This window comes from Phaseolus vulgaris, chromosome 6 (assembly GCF_000499845.2).
Source record: "Phaseolus vulgaris cultivar G19833 chromosome 6, P. vulgaris v2.0, whole genome shotgun sequence".
NCBI classification, from domain to species: domain Eukaryota; kingdom Viridiplantae; phylum Streptophyta; class Magnoliopsida; order Fabales; family Fabaceae; genus Phaseolus; species Phaseolus vulgaris.
The window spans coordinates 3,155,668-3,168,912 of NC_023754.2; positions in this window are offsets into that span (position 1 = coordinate 3,155,668).

Below are 13,245 nucleotides of genomic sequence, written 5' to 3' on the forward strand. Positions count from 1 at the left end.
CTTGCACGTTTCCTCCATTAAAGCTTCCGCAAATCCTCCAAAAATTCAAGAATTTAATTCGGTCATGAAGGCACAATCCATCACAAACTATTTAAGACTCACATACTCACTTGGCTTAATTAGTTTAATTTCTTATTACTTGTTAAATTTTCAGGTACCACAATCTCAATTAAATTTGAATATGTATTCAAACACATTTTCTTTTCCAACCCATGTCTATATCATTTCACGGTTCTAATCTTAAACACAAAGTCTGATTAACAATTTTTCCACAATTTAAATTAATATTCTAGTTCTCACAATAATATTCAAAAACAAAATAAAACTAGAAAAACAACTTAAAAAATAAAATAAAACTAAACATATAAGCAAATAAAATAAGTAAAAAAAAAGAAAATTAAACAAACTAAAAGAAAAAAACTAGAAAAATAAAATCATGTTTTGTGCTCAATCATCTCTTCTTAGCAACTTATCCACCTTTCAGTCAAAATCCTCATATACAGCTCTACATGGTCTTGCTTCATCGGTTGGACATGCCCCTCCAAAAAAATAATACATGTCCCTAGGTCATGCAACGTATGATCCAAATTGTTTTGGGGTCATCAAACTTGGTTTCACCAACACACAACTTAAGCAAAAACTAAACAAAACACACAAAAATAAAACATAATAATTAAAATTTGGGTTGCCTCCCACCAACGTCATATAACTTGACGCATGTTTCTTTGTAGCTCCTTCAACAAAATCATTGTGATGATCCTTTCAATTTCACCACGTAAATAAGGCTTTAGCCTTTGAGCATTGATTACCCAACTTTTGTGTGACATTGGGTCCTCCAACTCCATTCCTCCAAAGGATTTAACATGTGTTCTTCTATTTGGTGGTTGTCCTTCCTCAGTCATGTTACTTTCTTCTTGAATTATCTCAATGTGAGAGGTAGACGTAATTGAATATTCTTTTATAACTTCTCCTTAATTTTCTTTTCTTCTCTTACTTCTATTCTTCCTTATAAATCTAACTGCAATTGATCTCTAGAATAAAATAAAATAAAAACTAAGAAAAAATAAAATAAAATACTAAGAATAAAATAAATAAAACTAAAACAAAAATAGAACAAAAATTTATAATTATAACTAACTAAAAAACTAAAACAAAAACTAATAATTATAAAGAACTAACTAAAATAAATTAAAAATAACTATGTAAACTAAAAACAAAAACTAAAATAAAATATAATATAATATAATAAAAAAAACAAAAACAAAACCAAAAAATAAATAAGAAAAAAGCTAAATAAAATAAATACACAAAACAAAATAATTCACTAAACAAAAAATAAATAAAATAAATAGACCAAAACAAAGACTAAATAAAATAAAATAATCAATACATTAACACAACTAAATTAAAAAACTAAAAAAAAAAATAATAAATACACTAAACAAAAAAAATAATAAAATAATAAATACACTCAAAAAAAAATAATAATAAATTCAAAATACTAAAACTAAAACTAAAATTATAAATACACTAAAAAAACTAAACAAAAACTAAATGAAATAAATACACTAAAAAATAATAAATAAAAATAAAAACTACATAAAATAAATACACAAAAAAAACTTTAAAAAAATTTCCACATCTATAAAAATAAAATATTTAAAAAATATTCAAAATATTTAGCAAATTATACTTTCAAATTTTAAACAAAATTGTTCCCCGACAACACCAAAAACATTATGATTATTTTACAGTAAGTGTACCGTGACAGAAGTAATAAATTTATCCCTAAGGATGGATATCAAACCCATAAGGAACCGTTGAATTTTTAAGTATAATATTTACTAAATAGAAAACAACATGTAAAAGCTTATTATCTATGATGAATTTGCAAGAATTTAAATAAAGCGTAAAATATTTGTATGGGAAATTAGGATTGTGGTTCATCCTTCTCACTGGTCTGTATTTTTACAAAAATATTATAATATTTAGTGTTGATTGATATTGATGCACACATAAAAATCATTCATATCGATTTCTCGCATACAAAATTATGAAAAGAGTCTCCTAAATATTGATTTCTCGCATATTTTTAAAAACTTCTTATCATTACGAACAAATTTTATAAAGCAATTAACATTTCAAATTTATTCCTAGCATTAAAATATGTTAAGTATTATCATTTAGGTCAAATTCTTAGAAGTACTTTCCAGTCAAATTTAATGATCAAAATCATGAATAATTCAAGCTTTGATAATGAAATAATAATATCAATCATCAATCAAGAACTGAAATATTATAGATAAATACCACCTTAAAATGTACAAAAGATGTACACAGAATCCAAGAGAATTATTTAATTATTGTCATTCATCACTTAAAAATGTAATTGAAAGAACATTTGATATGCTTAAAAATGATTTACCACAACAATTTTTTTTCTCATACTCGAGCTCAATGTGAAATATACTTTTTTTTTTTTTTATGGTGTCCCTCTGTACTATGTATACTATTTGTTGGCAATTTAGTATAACTCACCGTTATTTGTTCTGATAATGCTTATGTTGGACATGTTGTGAGTCAATTTTATTATTTTTTCTATTAGACAACTATTCTTTGTATTCTTAGACACCTTTGTGGTACATAAATTTATAGTCTTTTCTTTCCCTCGTCATGCTCATTTAAGTTATGTGTTTATTTTAATGCTAATTAAATTGGTGACCGTACTAATTTGGAGTCTATAATATGTTTTTTTGCATTTTTCTAGGATCTTTTATACCTTGGAAGAGCAAGAAACAAGATATTGTTTCTTGTTCCTCTACCAAAGTTAAATATCGTGTCATGGCCTGAGCTAGTTTGGTTATCTTTTCCTTTTTTGATATGGATGTTTCTTTTTCTATACCAACTCCTATGTATCATGACAGCATGAATGTTATTCAAATTGTTCATAATTCAATCTTTTATGAATGTATGAAGAAAATTGAAATTGATTATCTTCAACATGGAATCATTACATTGTCTTCCAACTGTCTAATTACACAGATTGCTAATTTGTTTATAAAATATCATTGTATTAAGTGTTTTTATTTTTAACTGGCAAACTCTTAATGTTTGATGCTAATACATGTGACTTGAAGGGATGTACATAATTAATATATATATATATATATATATATATATTAGTTAAAGAAAGTTTAATTATAGACATGTTTATGTATATATTGTTATGTCATGTATCTTGACACACCTAATTTTTTATTGGTATAATTACCTTATTCGCCCTTACATTTTGGGGCAATATTCGCTTTAGTGCGGTGGTTTTAGAAAAAAAATCAATTTTGTCCTTATGTTTTTAAAATGTATCCAAATTGATTATTTCCGTTAAGTATCACCTTACGATCCTACATGGTGGGTTATGTGATTTTAGGAGTCATAATTGTTTTTTAAGTGTAGAAGAAAGTAGTGGCCACTGTTTGCACAGTCATGGTCGCCATATCCCACCTTACTGCCACTGCGGAGGAGATTTCTCTCATTTTTTTTCTCCAAACCAAACACTTCCTTCTCATTACAAACCCATTACTCTTATTATGAGACCTTCCCTTCACTCTTTCCATAATTTTTCCGAAACATTTTTGGGTTTTCTCCGGCATCGTCTCTTTTCTAAAAAAATTGTAGCTTCATAGGTACATATGTTTGCACGAGACACTATCCACCACCCTCGAGTGCCCACACACGTACGAACCCCTTCTACGCACAAACTCCGCGTCTGATTCTAACCACTTGTAAAGACTCACGTACGTTGGACGAACCAGCACATGCGTCACTAACACAGTTTGATATGCACACAAAACTCATCTTCTTTTCTTATTATTATTCTTCTTCCTTTTCAATTCCTCTCTGTGTAACAATGAAAAATGAAATGGAAAGGAGAAGGGTTTTACGAAACTAGATTCACATCTCGAAATTTCTCAGATCTGGTGTGGACCTAAGACATGGGATTGCTTCTTCCTTATTGCCCGAGTATTGCATCGCCTGCAAAGGTGAAATGTGAATGAATCTCATTAATTGAATGTGTGATACGAGACTTTGTGGCGTTAGGCGAAGGTTAGATGGCCTAACGAACATCCAAACATCTTCTTGCTGCCACCCCAATTGCAATTCAAAAAACCCTAAATTCCCAATTGATTTTTCCTTAATCTCTCAACCCTGCTTACAATTAAAAATTCGTAACCCTCAATTCAAATTCAAAAAACCCTAATCCCTAATTTATTTTTTACTAAACTAATATAATCATTCACGTCACTTGACACCTCACATCTCACACTAAACCCAATCCCACTTCTCTCTGCCACATAAGCATCATTTGATGCCATTTGGAGTGACTTAACAAGAAGGGCCATTTTGGATACATTTAAAAAAACATATGGACCAAATTGATTTTTTTTAAAACCACTATACTAAATTGAATATTGCCCCAAAATGTAAGGACGAATAAGGTAATTATACCTTTTTTATTTTATCATTATCAAATATTTATGTTTTTTAATATAACAATAATTTTAAAAACAATATTAAAATAGTAAATAAATTTATCTTACTTTTCATCTATAACTATTTTTTCATTAAATTTAAATACTTTAATTTTCAGTTATACATATTATTTTTTTATTCACTACAAGAAAAAAGTATTAAATAAAAATTAATTTTAGAAAAAAATTAAATATTAATTTAAAAACTATCTATTAATAATAAAAACTATTTTCGCCGGCTCACTTCGGTTGATATCCGAGTTGAGCTTCGCTTTGACTTGTCTCCACTTGGTGCTGTGAAACGCTGCTCCACTTGGACAAAGGGGGTTCTACCTGTTGATCACTCCGATGACCAAGTTAGTGAGAACATTCAAACTATAAAATTGCTTTAGTTTAGAGTATTCAGAAAAGCATATCTTTACCCGGAGTCTCAAACCCATTTTATAGACATTCCTTCAACAATTTTCATTCATGAGAATATAATCTCAACATCTAGAATATAATATTCAACAATAATATCATTCAACAATAATTTGTTCACCATATACCTGTTACTTTCGGGTACAAACATTTTTAATTGCATTTAATAATATAATTCAACCAATTTCAGTTATTCCTGTATATCTCAACTAATTAAATTATTTCTTCTATTATTTTTAATTATCTTTTCCAAGTAAACTTACTAGAAAACCTGGACTGACCTCGTAACACACTTTTGGGCTCATACTCGGCCCAGGCCGAGCTGGGCATAACTTGCACAACCGAACTGATCATACCTAAACACTTGGACCAAGGTCCCAAGCATTCCCGGCCAGTACACAAGCACCCCAGGCTCGAGCCGAGCTCGGCAAAGCGAAAAAGGATAGGTGAGGCGATGTTGCCAAAGCGTTTCCTAACATGACACCTCACCATACTAAATCTGGAGCGTCCACGTGGCTTTGTATCAACGGTGGAAAAACCCTACCGTTTCAATTTCTTCACATTTCAAAAACACTTTCCTTTGTTCACTCACTCCTCACTTTCCCACTCCATTCTCTTCTACTCGAGCTTCTTACCGACTCCTCATTTCCTCCTTCGTGCCACTACACATCATCGTCTACTCACCGAAAAAACAGGTATGCTTTATTCACTTACCTACGCTGAATGATTGTTATCCTGTTTTATTGGCTACATTATATGAAACGAAGTGCGTTTTAATTCATTTGTTCAGCTTGGTCTGAATTGCATTTCGTATTTTGTTTGTGTTTGTGCTTTTTTTCTAGATATATCAACGATGGATTATGGTTCTTTATACTCCTAGGCTAAAATGGGTTTTTTAAAAGAAACCTCTTATTACACCACTCATTCACGTATTAGGGAGTTGAGAGAAAATGGTTATACCTTGAGTAAAAGACATGAAGGATTTGTAAAAACGGTAGAGTGTAGGGAAAATGGACATCTTTGTTGTGACGAATCGTTTGACCCTGATGGTCCATTTTGTTTCTTTTATGCCATGTTCTTTAAAAAGGTTCTCCTGCGTTTTCCTTTATCTATTTTTGAAAATAAGCTATTAACCGAACTCAATGTAGCTCTTTCCCAGCTACATCCAAATAGCTGGGCATTTATTTGTGCTTTTACAATCTTATGCTCACAGCTCGGCATTTTTCCGAATGTGGAAGTTTTCCAATATTTCTTTGAGGCCAAACATTCGGGCCGTCAACTGTGGGTTTCCTTAAACGGTGCCCCATGAAGAGCTTTGTTCACCCTCTTCCTGTCATTATACAAAATATTTAAAGGTAAATTTCTTAAGATTCGAGCTTCCACAAGAGATTTGACCCTACTGCACGACAGATTCCAAAGTGTTTGGTGCCAGGAGTGTTAGATTAATGGCTTAAAAAAGAAGGGGGGGGGATTCAATTGTTTGTCAAAAGATTTTCGAAAATATTAGATAAGAATGAAGTTTTAACAACAATCACAGAAGTAATCAAGGAAGACAATCAAACAAGGTAATTGAAACTATTTGCAGAATTTCAATCGGCGTTTTAACCGGTTCTTTATGGCAGCAACAATAACAAAATCAAATCAAACAGTTTATAAGGAGTAAGAGACAGAGAGAGAGAGAGATTACACAGCCAACTTATATTGGTTCACTAAATCCTGAGCTACATCCAATTTCCAGAAAAACCACTGGGTTTCCACTAGTAATCAATCACAGATTACACACACTCAAGCCACAAAGAGGTGATATTGATACCACAAGAACCACTCACCCCTTTTGCCTTCACACAACCTGATGTGATTCCACTAGCCATATAGAGAATGATTCTTGACATTCTTAGGAATCACCTTGAGTTGGACATTATAGAGGCACTTTTCTTAGAGTTGGATCATTGTTCTAAGACAAGAACTCACCAAAAACTAGTACCAAATCCCAAACTTATTTGGATGCTCCACATATTGTCAAATTGAATCAACAAAGAGAGGTAAAATTGAAAGGACCGAACAGAATTGAATTAACAAACATATGAACCGAACAAAAGTGTAATTAAAAGACAAGAACAGAACATAGGTGCTGGAAAAAAATAGAAAAGCCGAACCAAACAACTCAAGAACACAAGACGACATGAACAATTGAAAGAGAAGGAAGGAAGGAGAAGAGAGTGCTCATGAAGATGGAAGAATGTTGGATGATCTCGCCACTAGAAGTGTGGAATGCTCCTAGATGAGAGTGATGCCGCCACTTGAGGACTCCAATGATCCATCAAGATAATACTAGAGAAGAAGGCTCCAAAAGCTCTCCAAAGTTCACTCAAAATTTGAGTAGAGTTTTCTTAGATTAATTCCAATCTGAATTTTACAAAGGAAGCACCTCTATTTATAGCCTAAGGTGCTGAAAAATAGGTGGAAAATTTCAAATAAACTCATTTGAAATTCCCACCAAAAACAAGTCACATGGGAGGTGTGACCTTTTTCTACTATGACACCTCCCAAAAACTACACCTACACCACTCTCCTAAGTCACATGGGTAATGTGACTTTATTTTACATTTTCACACTCCTTTATTTAATAACCACACCTCCTAAAACTATACAAGAGTATTTCAAAGCTTGGCCTTGCCCCTCATGGGATGGACTTGGGCTCTTTGGGCTTTGGCCTTCTTAGGCTTGGGGTTGGGCTTGGGCTTTGGGCTTGGGCCTCATCTTTATTTTATGTCTTCTTTTAATTTTGAGAAGACTAGAAGGAAGAACTTCAAATGTGAGGGTGGATGTCCTCTTCCTCCATTAATAAAAGCCTCCTTTATTTGATTCTCATCACAACCTTAGTCAGAACACCCTCTGACCTTACAGGTTTACACACTTCACAATTATAAAAAAGGAAACTATTACAAGAATAAAAAAAGAACAGATTACACCAGGATTTACAGGAATCATAGAGCTCCTAAAATCAAACCTTGAACCAATGCATAGCTACTTAGAAATCTTGCAAAACTTTGATTTGAATCTCTTCTCAAAAACAGTTTCAATCTCACTTTCTTGTTGTTGTGTTTTTTTTTTTTTTAAATCCAAAGAGAAACCATATTCATAGCTTTTAAAACTAGTCGTTCTAGGCAGTCAATCATGAGCCAAAACAGTTTTAATTCAACTGAAAACATATCCAACAGGTTTTTGAAAAGCTGTTATGAAATGTGACAATCAACTGGTTGAAATATCGTTTTAACCGATTGAATTGGTTACACAGTTAGTCAACCAAGTCTGGACCAACTTATGCAAAGAACTGGAATGATCTTTACAAGAATTCTAAACACCCTAGACTAAGCTCTTAACCAAAAGCAGCACAACATCAACCTTCAACACAGATTTGGATCATCAAAGCTTAGGACTTGTCACCAAAAGACCAGGAGATATGTGAATTTTTGACAAACTTGAAGGTTGTCTTTGACACCTCCTATTTGCTAACAAAAGAGTATCTCCCTGGTGCCTTGAAAACCTATATTGGTACTCCTCGTTTCCTACCTTTGGTAAAGTCAACTTTATTACTGTCATTAATCATTTACTTATTTTCTTTGTAGAGAGAATGTTGTCCAACATCAGCAAAGCGAAGCTAACCGAGCTAGCTAAATGGATGAGGGTGACTGCTGACATGCCCAAGGAATCTTTGACGCTAAAGAGGAATTCTCCAGCTATGATTACCTAGCCCCCCACTGATCATAACGAGGAGACTACCTTCGGGCTCGTCTTCAAGAGGAAAAGGAGAACAACCACTTCTCCTACTGAGCATTCTCATTCAGATGGTCGAGCTCCACACCAAGAGGTCATCATCATTAAGGAATGTGAGGCCAAGAGCTCAAGGGGGAAAAGTTTGTGGGACCCCAAATTCGACGTCACGACCCCTGACGAGACTTCCTTTCTGCCTAGCAAGGACAAAGTTAGGCTCATGGTCCATGACGAAGATTACCTTTTTCGTGACACTATGAAGCAATTTAGGCAGGCGTTTTCCATGGGTTTCCTGGTTATTGCTAAGGCACGAGATCGGAAGGCTGCTGAGGATCAACGGGTCAAGGAGAACGTGGAGCTTCAGAAGGAAGTAGAATGTCTCCGGGCTGAAATCAACCAGTCTCAATGACCATACCCAACCCGAAGCCAAAGGCCTGACTGATCTATACGAAGAAGCTAAACGACTCCAGATGGAGAAGGCTCAAGAGGCATCAAGCCTAAACAAAGAAAGGAACAAACTATTGTCCACAATTGAGGAGTTGGAGAAGGAGGCAACCCGTAGGGGGGGAAGACCTCACCAAGGCCACAAAATCTTTTAAACAAGATGTTGCTCAAGCCTACCTCGTAGGATTCGAGGCAGCTTTAGAGCAAGCAGCGGCAGTCCATCCTACCCTGGACTTTTCAGAGCTCGGCCCAGGTAAAATCATGGTCGATGGTCAACTAAGGGAGGATTACACAAAACTTTGCTATGGTATGTAACACTTATTCGTGTGTTAAATTCTCTTGACATTTTGAACATTTCGCTTATATTTATTCAACGCTTAAATTTAAAAACCCTTTGATGTACATTGGTTTTGGGATTTTTTACATAGTTTATTTTATCCTCTATAGATGCATACTTCAACGTTTTACCAATTGACTCAACTTACTTAACACAAATAATATAATAGTGTTTTACCAACTTAAGTGTGGAAAGTAATAACTTAACTCTGTTAATAGAAAAGTCTAACCTTTGATGAGTGACGCCTTTGTGATTAGGACAAACTTTCACTTCAACTTGACATGCACCCTCTTTCTATTTGGGCATTCACTACTTAGCTTCACATCACAAGTTATGTAAAGGGAATAATACCTTGAGCTCTTTGGATTATTTTAAATTCGAGCTTGGTCGAGTCATTATGGCCTTTGAACTAAGTTGTTTTACCATGTGAGTTTAGCATTTATTCCACGATATATTACCTCGCAGGGCGTCGCATCTGCTCCGAGCTTGGTCGCGCTACCCCAAATGATCTCCATATCAACTTAACTCGCAGGGCGCCTAACTCGAGTAGTCGTACTTATGTCGAGTTCAATCGTCTTACCTCGCGTTATATCAATGTACCGTCCCGTATCCGGGCGTTGACTAAGTCAAGGTCAAATAAAACGGCTGGGGAGTCAAAGTCAACACAAGGCGTCGCCTGGGTGTTGAGACGCCAAGCGCCAGCATCGCCGAGAGGAAGCGTCGCCAAGGCAAGGCATCGCCTAGGTGAAGGCGTCGCCTAACCAGGGCGTCGCCAGATCAAACAGTGTAAAAACAAGGCAATCACATTGTGGTTCCCCGATACCCATGGGTAGGAAAGACCATGGAGGGAGCGACGCCGTGGGAAGGCCTCAGGTCCCAATAGCACGGGGTAGCGATAAAGAGAAGGAAAAGGTGGCTTCAAGGCCATAGTAATAGTACCAGTGAAGGGCAGCCTGACTCGTGAAGTGCTCCTGCCGCCCCAGAGACGCCTGTGGGGCAGATACGACTCAAGAGGAAAGTCACGCCCAGGGCAACCGGGTGCAGAGTACAAAAGGAAGGCAGATACGCTCTCAAAGTAAGTGACTAGATACTTGGGGGCATGAGTTGGCACCCAAAAAGTCACCCCTAGTGCAGTAGCACTCCCAGCAGGAGGACTCACACGTAGAAACGTCCCCAGGTGGGCCGAAGCGCCCCCAGATGGGGTCATGGCGTCGTGAGGCCCTCCACGTGTACGACAGCCATGCCAGAATAGAAACACCCTTTAGTCAGGTGCCAGGTAATTAAAAGTTATTCAATACAGTTTCCCTTTCGAGCATTCAGGTACTATAATGGCTCCCGAGCGTTTCAACGTCTTAAATGCGCTACGTTTTCTAATTAAGCGCTTTAATGAGTGCGTTACGTTTGTGATTAAAAGCGCTTTAAGGCGCTTTAAATGCTTGGGTAGTTTAAATAGCACAGAGAATGTGGGAAAAAGGGTTGGAACTTTTGGCAAATTTACCAGAGAACTCTCTAGTTGCTTGCTCGTGCTTCAAGGTTACGTGCAAGTGACTGGGAAAATATTTTTGCCCGAAAGAGACAACACAGACACATATACACAGTTCTTTTACCACCTTCACAGTGCCATACGCGGTGCTCAGACACGTAGGTGGACAGTTTTTGGTGTTTCTTGCTGGCTGACTTGAGCGTCGGAGTGCACACGGCCGCTAGGGCGCCTCTTTGTCCTCTTTTTTTGCAGGAATCCACAGGCAACCAGTGGGAAGGAGTCCCTAGCTGACGGTTGAGGTCGCGCACGAAGACGTCCCGGTCAACCGGACGGAACATTTGGCGCCCACCGTGGGACCGATATAAAACATCAGTCCCATCACAAGTTCGAGAAAATTTACCAGGTTACAGTAACGTTGAAGGAGGTTGGAGCGACAATGGCCCCCACCAGACGAAGAGCAGCACGCGCAGCCCCAGCAGACCTATCCATGCAACAGGTCCTGGAGATAATGAGGGGGCTGCAGCAGGACATGGCGGATTCGAAACTGGAACAAGAACGCATGCAGGCAGACCTCGATGCCTCGCATGAGCGGAACGAAGAGCTCCACCGTGTGAATGAGGAGTTGCGCCAGGGCCTGAGAAACGATCGGAGGCGGCCTGGACAGGACGAGACGGAGAACCATTCCCCACCAAGGGAGTTTTCCACTCCTTTCTCGCAGGAGATCCTAGACGCAGCGATCCCGAACACGTTCGCGGGACCTAAGGTAATCTTCACCGGGATGGAGGACCCAGAGACGCACCTTGCTGCATTTCACACACAGATGGTCCTGATAGGCGGTTCTGATGCTGCCAAGTGCAAGCTCTTCATGAGCACCCTGACCGAGATGGCTATGGACTGGTTTCATTAGCCTCCCAGAGGGTCATATCACATCTTTCCGCCAATTGTCGCGGTTATTCAGAGAACAGTACTTAGCCAACAAGGCCCCGCCGCCGGTCTCCTACGATCTGTTTGATGTGAAGCAGTATCAGGGGGAGACCCTGAAGGAGTATATCAATCACTTCGGGGCCCAGGTCGTGAAGGTTGGCACAACAGAGGAGCCTATGATCGTGTACGCATTTGTGAAAGGCGTGTGTGCGGTTCTGATGCTGCCAAGTGCAAGCTCTTCATGAGCACCCTGACCGGGATGGCTATGGACTGGTTTCATTAGCCTCCCAGAGGGTCATATCACATCTTTCCGCCAATTGTCGCGGTTATTCAGAGAACAGTACTTAGCCAACAAGGCCCCGCCGCCGGTCTCCTACGATCTGTTTGATGTGAAGCAGTATCAGGGGGAGACCCTGAAGGAGTATATCAATCACTTCGGGGCCCGGGTCGTGAAGGTTGGCACAACAGAGGAGCCTATGATCGTGTACGCATTTGTGAAAGGCGTGTGCCCCGGCCCCTTCGGAGAATCCATTATCCGCAATCGCCCTAGGACTTTCGCTGAATTACGGCGCAGGGCGGTAGAGCATATTGCTTCGGAAGGGGAGGTATGTGTGAAGCGCACCAGCGCCGTGCCCTCACGCCCGAGGGGACCAGCGCGAGCTCAGCCCGTCAGGGTCAATGAGACCACGACGGGGAGAAAGAAGCCAGAGGCGAGACGCCCCTACGAGGCCAGAAAGCCCCAGCCCCGGGGTCCAGCAGGAGGCGATCGCCCCGCCAGAGAAAGAGCGAGACCGGCAAGGTACAACTTCGTGGTTGAGTTGAAGGATTTGATCGCCGTGCCCAACATAGCTGAGAGGCTGAGGCGACCGGCGAAGACCGAGAAGGTGTTAGGGCCCCGTAAAGACTCTTGGTGCGAATTCCACGAGGCTTTCGGGCACCAAATTGATAATTGCCTGTCGTTGGGCTACCAGCTAGATGAGCTGGTGAGGACTGGGTTTTTGAAAGATTATGTCGCAGATTCCACAACGACCGCCACCTTGCCACCGCCGGCAGATGAGCCAGCACACGAGATGCCTGTGCTTGGCGAGGTCCACACCATTGCCGGAGGTTTTTCCGGTGAAGGACCCACCGCCTCCCAGCGGAAGAAATACGCGAGGGGGGTGAATTCAATCGAAGAGAGGCTCTCGGGGGAGCCTTGGGAGTCAGATATTGTGTTCATAAGAAGAGACCTCCGAGATGTGGTACCCCACGACAACGACCCCGTTGTCATCTCAGTCGTCATCGCCGGAAGGAGGGTGCACATAGTGCTTGTAGACCAAGGGAGTTCGGCAGAT